We start from the raw sequence: 12,111 nt of genomic DNA on the forward strand, positions 1-12,111 counted from the left end.
TAAGAGCCGTCCCGGGAAACCCATGACGGGGCTCGAACTGGAACGCACATTTGCATGGTCGGAGAGCTTCAGGGTTTTAGGTTTTGGGTTTTGGACTTCGGTGTGGAGAAGGCAGAGGCTAGAATTTGAATTTTCATCTGAGAGGGGGGGGGGGGGAGGGAGAGAGAGAGAGAAGGGTTGCTGAGTGGACTGACCCAATTTGTAAGAGCTAAAGAAGGGTGGGCTTTGCAGCCCAATCTCTAGACCCACTCAAATTTGCTTTCAATCCACATAAATTGGTTTTTAGCTCACATGAGTTAGGTCGATTGATTGGAGTAATATGCGCGATTTTTTGTGCTTCAGCTTGAATTTTTCTTCTAAAATATCATTCAAATAATAAAAAAAACATTTATGAAATACTAAGTTTAATTATAATAAAGGGGCGCAAAAACCAATCTGAGTAATCAATCGTATTTTTTTAGGACAATATGACTTTTTGTCTTCCTCTTTCACTTGAATTAAAATATATGGGAGCAGAGAGCTCATTGCACGTTGTTTTTGTTTGACCGGCCTATACTATAGTCAAGTCATCCGCGTATCTTTATGATCTCATTTCCTTCTATTTATAATATTTTTGAAAAGGTTTAGATAGTTGTTTTGGTAAAGTAGAGGACTAAAAATACTTTTCAGTGTTCGAATAGGATTTAGATGGAAATTTGTATGAATATTCATACCAATTTCTAAAAACATGAAAAGTAAGTGGTCTATGACTCTATTAGGCTGTGCATTTCTCTTTCTCCATTTTTTTTTATAAATGATATTGTAAGATTCACTTTAAAAAAAATTGATTAAAATAAATTTCAAAATTTATAATTGGTGTATTAATGAGACCCAAACAATACAATAATTAGAAAACTAATTGACAACACCTTTTTTCATATGTTAAATTTGACAATAAAATGTTCATATGTCAATTCACGCAGGATTGATATATTAGTTGAAGTTTTTTCCTACCTTCAAAATTAATTGCAAGACATTCCTTTTACAATTTAACATCTCCAAAGGAGATGATCTAAAAATCCAAATGTATTAATTCAAGATTTTTAAGTTTTCCTATGACCCCGTTATTCAATTAATATTTGATTTTAAAGTATTTTAAAAAGAAAATATAAAAGATCGAATTGAAAATTACATTTCCCTTTTGATTTTAGCAAATTTGGTTCCAAGTTCCAACATTTCGTAATGAAAGCAAGTTGTTCTTAAAGAAGTAAACAATACTAAAATTGTGATCAATAATGAAAACTGAATGCGTTTCGAATTTTCTGTACATAAGAAAGACTCGATATAACATGACACCCCATGCTTCCCTAACAAATCACTACTCAATTTCTTCTAAACCCGCTCATAATTCTAACAACTAGGTACGTCTGACATTTAAGAAAAATAACTGTGGAAAGGCACATCCAAATGCTTGCAAAAACCCTAGCGCCTGCCGTCTCCACCGTAACTTCACCATAGCCTACAGTGGTTACAGAAACAACCGACAAATACATAGCATTCTCCCAGCTCTTCTTCCCCAAGAAGTGAAACCCAATACAGCCTACTCCCACACACAGAGCAGGTGCCGCTACTGCCATCACTACCCTAAAACGGTCCTCACTCACACTAAAAAAGTTTACTACCTTCCTATATCGTCTGAGGAAACCCTCACCGATAAAAGCAAAAAAAACACCTCCTGAGTAGCACCAAATCCAACGGACGAAGAAAATCAGAAAGGATACTAACACCTTTGACCGCTCAGTTTTGGGGACGATGTCACCGTACCCCACACCGGTCATTGTTTGAGACATTAGGTATAGTGCCCTAACAGACTTTCTAGTATGGAATTTGCTATGATCAGCAAAGTCGCCACTCAACAACAAAAAAAATATATAAACGAAGATAGATAAGACTAACCAACTAAACATCTTCCAAGCCCAACTCTTTCCACCTGCACTTCCCTCTCTCTCCCCTATCCCTACTCCAGCACCTCCAATGGCTCGATTTTGGCGATGCATAGCTCCCTCACCTATAAATTTACAGGTTTAAACAATCAAATCCTTTTCATATACTCTGATCCACAATTACAAACCAATAGATATAATTGATAAACTTATAATTTGGAAACCCATTTGATACAGAATTCATTAGCAACTATAATTAGCCATGGACATCAGCTTCCTCTTAAGTATAATCTTTGTTACCAAAAAACTAATGGACTATCAAAACACAAACAAATTTGTACATGTCCCAACAACAAAAGGCTCCACTAATAACCAAGTCAAAAACTAATGGCTTGCCCCGTCACTTATCCTCCAATAGTAATCTCTTTCCTTCATGTCTATTACCCTCACCTTCCTCGTTTGTTACCTCAATATCAACAGCAACATAGTTCACACTGCCCCGATGATTGATTCGTCAGATACTTCTTTAAGACATTTAATCAAACATATGGTGTGTGTATAAAGACTAGAAAAAAGCAGTACGAGAGATGGAGGAAGTTTATTAAAAACCTGGGAATTGATTCATCAGATACGTCTTCGCGTGTGGGGGGTGACAGCGCTTGGCTGGCGGCGGTGGCCTGCTAATGGCCGCTGCTTCCAATGGCCAATGCCAGAAGGAGCTTCTGGCCTTTTTGTATCGAGTATGTGGAGGCTGGATTTTGGTTTAATTAATATATATATATATATATATCACGTGGCAGTGAAGAATAAAAATAAGGGTGTGATATCCATATCCCATTTTACTTCTCACACACATTTTTAATTTTCGACCGTCGGATCAGATGAGTTGAAGAAGATCAACGGATATAAATTATTAAGACGTGTGTGAGAAGTAAAATGGGGTGTATAGATAGCACATCCCTAAAAATATATATAATTTGAGAAAATTCAAATAAAATAGAAAAAAAAATTGAATAAATATTCCTGAAGTTGTTGTAGACCCTTTGCGGGGTGCTCATCGTTTTGATGGTAAAAAACTTGAGAAAAGTTGTATTAAATGACTCACAAGGTGCCATGTGGCACATATTAAATAAAATAATATATAAGGTCCAAAGTTTGTATAAAATCATAGAAAAAAAATATCCCTAAAGTTGTCACGAATTCCTTGAACCATGCTCGACGAGAAATGAGCATAAAACCTTGATTGTGAGTTGATATCAATTAGGAGGAGTTTACGAATGTTACGTTGGTTACTTGGTGTTTGTCTTCTTACATGATATAGTTCTACAAGTTCCATGATTTGTTGCTTAAATGCACCTCCTTGGCCAAATACAATGTTCATGACGCCGGTTTGGTATATCAAACATCCCGCATAGAAGATATCATGTTCCCGGTCATATATCAATCGACAAAAATATTTTTCACATTTGTATAGTATTTATTATGAATATTAATAATTTTCAACTCTTTTAAAAATATAATTCACAAGAGTTTATATGGTTTTAAACATTCAAAAGACGATGTAACCATCATTCAAAGCGTAAAGGCATCCATGACGACCGTCGGCAATTTTTTTTTCACATTTTCACGCTTGTAAATTCATTGTTATGAATTGTTGCATGTTTTTAACTAGAACAATATAACCAAGTAAGTAGTGACCCCCAATGTGAATTAACCAATCAGAGTCACCCTTAGAATGCGTATGGTCTCTTAATGTGGATTAGCCAAGCAGGACCATAGGCATTGAAGCATATCATAGTGTGGTTCCCAATGCATATTAACTAAGCAAGACCACCTCTGAGAACAATGTATCCAAGTAAGTAGTGACCACCCAATGCAAATTAACGAAGCATAGTCACCCCTAGAATGTGTATGGTCCCCCAATGCAGATTAACCAAGTAGGATCATCCATTCCACGTACAACACTGCTACATGGTGCAATCTCATTATCACACATCCTACATCATACATCGACCAACATGATTTGCATTGAAAGTACATGAATTATGAATTCCACATGAAAAACTCATATTCAGTCACAAAACTTACAAGTTCTACAGAATAATTCTAATATGAACTAAGTCTAATTAAGAAGAATCAAAGGAAGAAGAAGAAGAAGCAAAGTAATGGAGAGTCTCGCCAACGCCATGAGGATGTCAATCTCGTCAAGGTATAATAAAAATCAAAACCCCCTTCTTCCCTTTTTATATGTTTTCTGTTGATTTTTCGGTTTTCTTTTGCTATTTGGTTGTTGAAACGGAAAAATTCATTTTTTGTTCTTGCGTAAATTGCAGATTAGGATCTAGAAAATAGAGGGGAGCGACATCAAATGTGGTGGATAAATTGAGTAAATTGCGTAAATTAGGATCTAGAAAATTCATTTTCATAAATTATGACTTTTATCAAAATTCCAACTTTATTTTTCTCATCCAAACATAGTGTTAGCAATGGGATAGGTGGATAAACAACATAGTGTTAGCAGTGGGATAAGTGGATAAACTGCTAAAGATGGTATTTATTTGTTGTTCGTGCCCATAGAGACTAACTTCATACTCAATTTGATTTTGTTACATTATACCAATTCATTCTTACTGATGAATGCACACAGACTATGATGAGAACTTGATATTAATACGCTAATAGATCTCAAGATCAATGCGGTGTTTGACAGCTTTAGAACCTCTTCTAAGTTCTAACCATGTAATCTCCAAGAGTAAATCCCAATAGTCACGGTCATCATCAGTTCAGTTGTACCACGGTTGCTCGTGAGCAGTCTAGGGCAACTCCAAAAACAGAAGTGTTCAAAGCAAAAGTGCAAAAACAAAATTCTCTTCTCACCCGTGATCAAGCCAAATAGTTTCCGACATGTATAGTCGACATTGTTGGTGGATCATGTTGCATTCGACTAATGTAAGCTGGATGGTTTTTTGAGGAGGTTGGTAAACTGTGATGCTAACCATATATATATTTTCCTACCTACCCCCAAACTACAACAGCCAGCCTAACAATGACCACGAATTTTTGTTTCGTTTATAACAAGATTAACAAAATAACACGCAAAGACTCCTTTCCATTATGATTATCGATAGCGATAGTATGCGAAAGGTTAAAAACAAACAAAACAAACAAATACAACTAGCCACAACATTATCCTAACCATCATCACAAAATTACAACATTCAATTTAACTGAAACTGCAACTAAAAAGTTAAATAAATAATAACTAGGATGAAGATCAACAAATCGATCAATCAATCTCAAGTTGTCAGCATACACACGAACAATCTCAAGTTGTCAGCATACACACCGTTCAGCAGGATTATAAATTTCACATTCGCTTGACTGATCGGTGACGTTGTAATTCGGGGGAGAAAGGTCGCAGAAGTAACTAGAAAACCAGAGACTTTTATCAATTCTGAAAAATCCGGTCAGCTTCACCCCCAATTTGGCCGACCCATAACAACCATCACCTGCTGACGAGGAGTTGGAGGAGATTATTAATTCCTTGGCGGCTTCATCGCTGACGTAGGCCCTCGCCGTCGCGAAGGTGACATTGAAAGTGGTCTGGGTCATCGTGGTTAAAGCCAAAAGAGGCAACGGCGTCGTCGCGAGCATCAGTTTGTCCTTCGTCTTCTCGTCCCCGTAGAAGAGATCCGCCTGGAGGCTCTCGTAGTACAAGTCGAGTTTGGTGTTGGGGTTTGCGAAGACCAGATTAAAGTTCCACGTGGCGGTTAAGGAATGGTAGCGGTTGGCGGCGGAAGGAGGGGTCGGGGCGAGTGGGCACGGGGACACGGCGGCGGAGTAGATGCGGAACTCGGGGGCCAAGGGGTTGAGCCAGTTTTCGTGCGCCACCTGGAAGTAAAAGATTATGCTCATGCAGCCTACGAAGAGGATTAAACAGAGGGGCTTAATTACTGCAGGCCAATGGTACCAATGGTCGGAGGAGGGATTCTCAGGTTTTTCTCCCATCTGATTCTGATGTGATGATTTGATTGCTGCACTTGGAGCTTTTTATACAAGAAATTTGATGCTTGTCTTTTAGGTTTTGACTTCATATCAGACGAGGAGAGAGAAGGAATCCCATTTATCGACAACTACTGTACAATGTGAGTCAAGTCCTACTTCTACTAGGATTGATTTTCACGTGTTTCTTTTTCTGTCTTTTTTTTTTTTGTTTTCTTTTTTTACACTTCCTTTTTTAGTTTTTTTTTCTTTTTTTCTAATTTTATCTAATTAACCTAATGGACTTTTTAATAGCTATTTCTCTTCTCTCCTGCCACTTAGTATTAGGGTCTGGTGATATTCCTTTTTACTTAGAAGTGAAAGGTCTTATGTTCGAATCTAGTGGATGGCAAATTTGATATCAAATTAGGTTGCCCATTGTGCGGCTTAGCCGAACTCCACATTCCCTTAGTGTAAAAATATCGATGTACTAAAAAAAAAAATATTTCTCTCCTATTTCTCTCCTTGCCTTCATTTAATAGGGTTCTGATTTTTTTAGTTTATTCGGTTTTAAAGTTTTAGGTATTTGAGTCTATTTCAATGAGATTTTGAATATATTTGAAACTTTTTATAAAAATTGATATTTTTAAAATTAAAGGTTAACATTTGGCTACATTCGATAAATACACATGTTGAGACGATGGTGCGATATCAACGAAAATACCTAGCTAGATTCGCAAGAGAATGACAGAGAGAGCAACCTGACTAATTATATTAACGTTTTAGAAAGAATAAATAAACGGGTATAAAGCGTATTAAAATTGGTATGGCTAGATTATTTAATCCAGTGGCTTATTTACACAACCGAATCCGTTTATTAATGCTGTCAGGTCTCTTATCCTAGCTCCCAAACGGCTGATGTTGGGTTTCTCATCGCCGCCTCCAGCAGCGAGTACGTAACCGCCACGTGGGACTTGACGTGGTCGCTATAAACCGCAACCGGAAGCTGGACTTGTGCTACGAGAACCTTCGGGCCGATATCTTCTACGGCGACGACAAGGAAAGCGACAGCAATCTCAAGCAGGGAACGGAGTCGTTGCCTCCCATCTATGTAAGTAAGATGAACCAGACCACTCTTGATTTCTCAGTGGTAATGGCGAGGTCGTACGTCGGAACCGACGTGGCCAACTAACTAATGATCTCCCCCTCCTCCTCAAGTTGTTATGGGTCGGGGAGGCTGTGGCTGAAGCTGTTTGGTTATTTTAGGTATAATCCTAGGTTGTTTGCAGTGGCTAGTGTCCAACTGTCGCGCTTGTCTTGCGATCTTTTCCCACCGAATGGAACGACGGGGCAGTCAAGGGCATGCTAACATTGTAATCCAACTTATAGGTGTATTTTCTGGTCTGATTCAGATTGATGATTCTGATTATGTTTTTGCTTCTGGCTTATATTTCAGTATTTGCCATGATTATGCCACTTAATTGTTCTTAAAAATCGTTATTTATCATTGCTAATCCTGTCAAACTGATCGATAAAGCATCCACAACCACAGGACCGACCTGTAACTTTGTAGTTGGAGTCTGCTATACCCATAGATACTTCTCCAGCTCTTTGGAAGCATTGTACTAGTGCGACACGGGCAGTAACAAACTTATCATCTCATATATAAAATATGAATGGCATTGATAAAATATAAAATATGCAAGTTTATATTCTAGCAACATTGGTGAAAAGTTTCTCCTTGGACTTTTTCCGATTACGGGGTTTGCACAAGTGTTTCTGGCCAAGTTTGAGTCAGCTGATGCTCACCAAGTAAATATTGTCTTTCACAGTTCATCCACCTATCCCATTGCTAATACTTCCCGGCGACACATTCAATTGGTTTAAGTCCAGACGAAGTCTGTCAATCAACCAATATACTTTAGTCGGATTTAGGGTGTAATTTATCAAAAACTGTAAACTCACGAACCTTGTCGTCCACCTCGATGGAACTAGCCCCTGGGGGCTTCTGGACACCCGTGCTCCTCATTTGGAGCCTCGCATTGGCAACATGTGCACAAGCACATAAGACCCCAATGAAGGTCAATTTATCAGGCAAAACCCCGGCTTTTACCATTTGAGAGAATAGCTCAAGCGCCTTTTCACCATGCCTGTGCATGGCTAACCCTTGAAGCGTGGCATTCCAAGACACCGAATTTTCTTTCGCTATCCCATGAAAGACTCTAGATGCTTCATCCAACACATCACACTTGGCATACATATCAAGCAAAGCATTTGACACGGGACTACTACATTTGAATCAAGTCCTCTCCATAGAGGCATATATTATTAAGCTTATATATCAGTGAATGATCTGCTCTTTATTTCTTATCAGCTTTGAAGCTCTCGATCTGCCATCAAAAGTTCATCAATGGAAGCTTGTTTTTGCTCTTCACCAAAACTGTTACTTCTCCCAACAGAAATTACACTCAATTTCAATCCAAAAGAGATGGCATTCCATCTTCAATAACACGTAAGTTGTTCTTTTGCTTTTCTGTTTCAAACAGGGAAATATTCCTTTCTCTTCTTCTGTCGAATGATAAGTAGCCGTGGGGAGTCATCTATGCCGTCCAACGATGATCGCAAACCTTCCATTGGTGCCGATTGGCGATCATTCAGAGCAAAACTGGTAGCTGCAGAGAAATCAAGGCCTAAAGAGCCCACTTCAGCTTCCTCACTTGTTGATCTTCACACTCTGGTGGACCAACCTAATCCCATCACTGTTGGTGACAAATGTGCTCACACAATCCACAAGTCCGAAAAGGGCTGCCTACTCCTTGCAACCAAAAACCACGGCGGGGTCCACATTTTCGAGCGGACGATCATTTGGGTGTTGTCCACTGGACCTTTGGGCCCATCCGGCATCATTCTCAACCGGCCTTCCCTCATGTCGAACAAGGAAACTCGATGGACCGCTCGAGACGTGGCGGGCACGTTCTCGGACCGGCCGTTGTTCTTCGGCGCGCCGTTGGAGGAGGGGTTGTTCTTGGTGAGGCCCAAAGGGGGTGATCATGCGGTTGGGAGGGTGGAGTTTTTGATGACGTGAGGGGGTTGTATTATGAGAGAAATTTTTTATTATAATCGAAACACGAGTGGTAGATCGCATGATTTTATATAAGTGGTGAAAATTTTTAATATTTAAGCTATTAACTTTTTTAACACACATGCTCCACTATTTGTATAATAACACGTGGTATACCACTCGTGTACAATCACATTGAAAAATCTCTGGTATTATGGGACAAAGGAACGTGTGGGGTGTGCTGCTGAAATAGTGAAAAGGGATACGGTTGGGCTTGGTGAGTTTCGGTTTTTTTATGGATATTGTGGGTGGGAGCAAGGGCAATTAAAGAATGAAATTAAAGTTGGTTATTGGACTGTGGCAAGCTTGTAGCCCAAGTGTGATTGATCTTAGGAGTGCGGGGAGTGTTGGGCTTTGGGAGAAGGTCCTTGGGCTTATGGAAGTGTGAATCTTATTATAAATCTCACACTAATTATATATTGAAAAATGTAAATTGTCATGCCAATGTCCTATATAATCAAATCTTTATTGACATCTAAAAATAATGGCTAAACTATTTGAATGGCACACTTTCAATGTGAATTGTTAACTAAACTTTTGTGGTGAGCTCTGTTATCAATTAGTATCTAAACATAAATGTCTATTAGTTTCCATTAAATAAGCATATATGAGTCTCACGTTGAGAGGTTAGAGTTGTCCAATCAAACCAAATTAAGAAACCTAAGGCATCCGTCGTTTGATTTGCAATGATTGTGCGGAAATACGAAGTACCTTTTTCTTCTTTCCTCCACCTTACATGGATCATGCGGCAACAATTTGCATCCCTTGCTTTTGGTCACTGTTTATGGGGTTTTCGTGTTGCTTGTCATTTTTTCTAGGTGAGATAAGTTCCATGGTATAGGCTTGCTTCTTCTCTTGCGACAAAAAAAAAATCACACCTCACATGTGTTTATTTAACAAAAGACTAACGGAAACTTAAGTTTGGACCTTAATTGCTTACAAGGCCCATCACTAGAGTCACACTGAAAGTGTGGTATAAGTTATAACCACATAAACCACCAAAAAAATTTGCAAAAAATAAGTACTATTATTTCATTTTGATAAATATTGCTTGAAAAATGTTTATACTTGTAGTATATATATATTTTTTTCGTTTTAATTGTGCGGCTTCAATTTAGTTTTTGTTTTTTGATTTCTTAATTCTTTTTTTGTCAACCTAATGTGTCCTGCATTTAAACTCTTTCATTCTTCCTAATTTAAATTAAAATAGTAATTCAAACTCTTTCTTTTATTTATTTATTTAACAAATGATATTGTCTACACTAAAGGGATAAGATGTGATTAGCTTGACAATGAGTTAACAATCATATCATTCAAATTCGCCTTTAGCGAGAATCAAACTTATAACACATCTCACATACAAATAAGAAGGAATATCAGTAGATTGCATTATTAATACTTTTTTTTCTTTTGGTGCATTACTAATACTAAGTGGCAAAATAAAAATATATTTGAATATTAAGAATTATAAAATTAATTTTCCCAAAAAAGATTTGAGACTGGAGTCTTGAGTCTTTGGGTTGACCAATCAGATTTGAGCAAAAGAAACAAAAGCAAAATCCAAAAAAGCAATCAAATTTCTAATTTGTTTGCAAAATTGCAAATAAAAATTTAATACAAACTGGCTGTACTTTTCGATTTTCTCTCTCATATTCGTTAAGTCTTAAACAAAAGATAACGTAAACCACGCTCCTTTCAAAGCACGTGGAAAAGACCCACGACCACCTCAGACACCAAACGTCACGGTCGGGTTACGTGGCGGAACAAGGTCACTCGCGTGGAATCCACACTCCGAGGAAGATCGAATGATTGTAAGTGGAGTCAGCCACTTTGGGAAAGTGTCTGGTAGGTTGTTCGTTGCTTCAGTGAATTCAGTTGTCTCCATCCTTTTTAGTTCTTTCCCTGAAAACCCACTTTGGGAAAGTGTCTGTCAGGTCTTTTTCTGCAAATGCATACAAAGGGGTGGGGCCTTTTGCAATGAAATTCCCTGAAAACCCACAAGGGGTGGGCCCAACATCTGCAAGCAACTCCATCCCTAAAGGTTTTGTCTAGTATCAGCGCATTTATTCATTTAGTGAATAATAATAGGCTAAATGCATTTTCATCCTTAAAAATAAACTGACACCCAACTTATCTAATATTATATTAATTTATTCATATCAATTAATATTTTATACTTTAATTTATTTTTTTCTTTTTTATTCCTTTCTCTCGAAAGGTCTAGCATTTTTGTTTCCTTCCCACTGCTGCCATTCCCTCTCCGGTCCTTTCTCCCCTTATTTCTCCGACCAACCGTCTATCTCCTCTCTCTTTTTTTCCCTTTTTCTCCAGGTTTTATTCTTCAAATGAGGAAGCTAATTATGCACCTGATTTCATGTAGATCGGAAGACCAGCATGTCTTTCTTCTTATTCCTCAAATAAGAGAGAGTTATGTCTGTGTGGTCCCTGTGCAGAGCAACCGGAGTCCCAGCATTGGCGGAGTGGAAATCGGGAAGAGGAAGGAGGGATTTGAGATGGGGTGTAGATGAAGAAGGCATACGGGTGTATCAGATGGGGTTCCAGGGATCGGGAGGCGTCGGAGGCTCGACGGAGAGTGATGAAGGTGGAGATTGCGATGAGGGCAGTGCAGGTGGAGATTGCAGAAAGAAAATTAAAAAAGGCCACGACGTCAAAAATAAGACAATTCAAAAGGAATCTACGGCGTCCACTGGTTATCACTATGGCTACGTCTATAATATAGTCCAAATAATTATTTAGAGAATAATCAGTGCAGTTCTAATCGTAATTTGTTAGATAAAAAAGATATTGCTTCTCACGGCATTCATGAGACCATAATATATGAACAAAGTCTATTAAAAGAGTAATAATAAGTAAACTAATAATTTAATCATTAGCATTAGTCATATCTAATGATGGATAGAAATTGCGTGACTATTATTAATTAATATTACGGTCTAGTGATATTCTTCTTCACTTGTAAGTAAAAAAATCTTAAAGTTCGATCATTGCCAAAAACATATTTGAATCATATTATTGCTAGCTACCCTCCAACTCCCTTAATATAGAAAATATTGTTTGTTTAAAATT

General features: G+C 38.0%; 2 long non-coding RNA genes and 1 pseudogene across 2 annotated transcripts; 2 read left to right on the plus strand and 1 right to left on the minus strand.

Annotated features, from left to right (window-relative positions):
• Window positions 1–1,254: 1,254 nt before the first annotated feature.
• Window positions 1,255–2,674, minus strand: LOC114819255 (uncharacterized). Its single transcript, XR_011570979.1, has 2 exons — window positions 2,532–2,674; window positions 1,255–2,047 (listed from the first exon to the last, which is right to left on the minus strand). It is a non-coding gene; the product is annotated as an uncharacterized lncRNA (long non-coding RNA).
• A 2,301-nt stretch (window positions 2,675–4,975) lies between these two features.
• LOC139188212 (uncharacterized) lies at window positions 4,976–7,332 on the plus strand. Its single transcript, XR_011571503.1, has 2 exons — window positions 4,976–6,067; window positions 6,794–7,332. It is a non-coding gene; the product is annotated as an uncharacterized lncRNA (long non-coding RNA).
• A 1,173-nt stretch (window positions 7,333–8,505) lies between these two features.
• Window positions 8,506–9,412, plus strand: LOC114826814 (uncharacterized; annotated as a pseudogene).
• Window positions 9,413–12,111: the final 2,699 nt, after the last annotated feature.

The sequence above is a fragment of the Malus domestica genome, chromosome 09, assembly GCF_042453785.1.
Source record: "Malus domestica chromosome 09, GDT2T_hap1".
Classification (NCBI taxonomy): domain Eukaryota; kingdom Viridiplantae; phylum Streptophyta; class Magnoliopsida; order Rosales; family Rosaceae; genus Malus; species Malus domestica.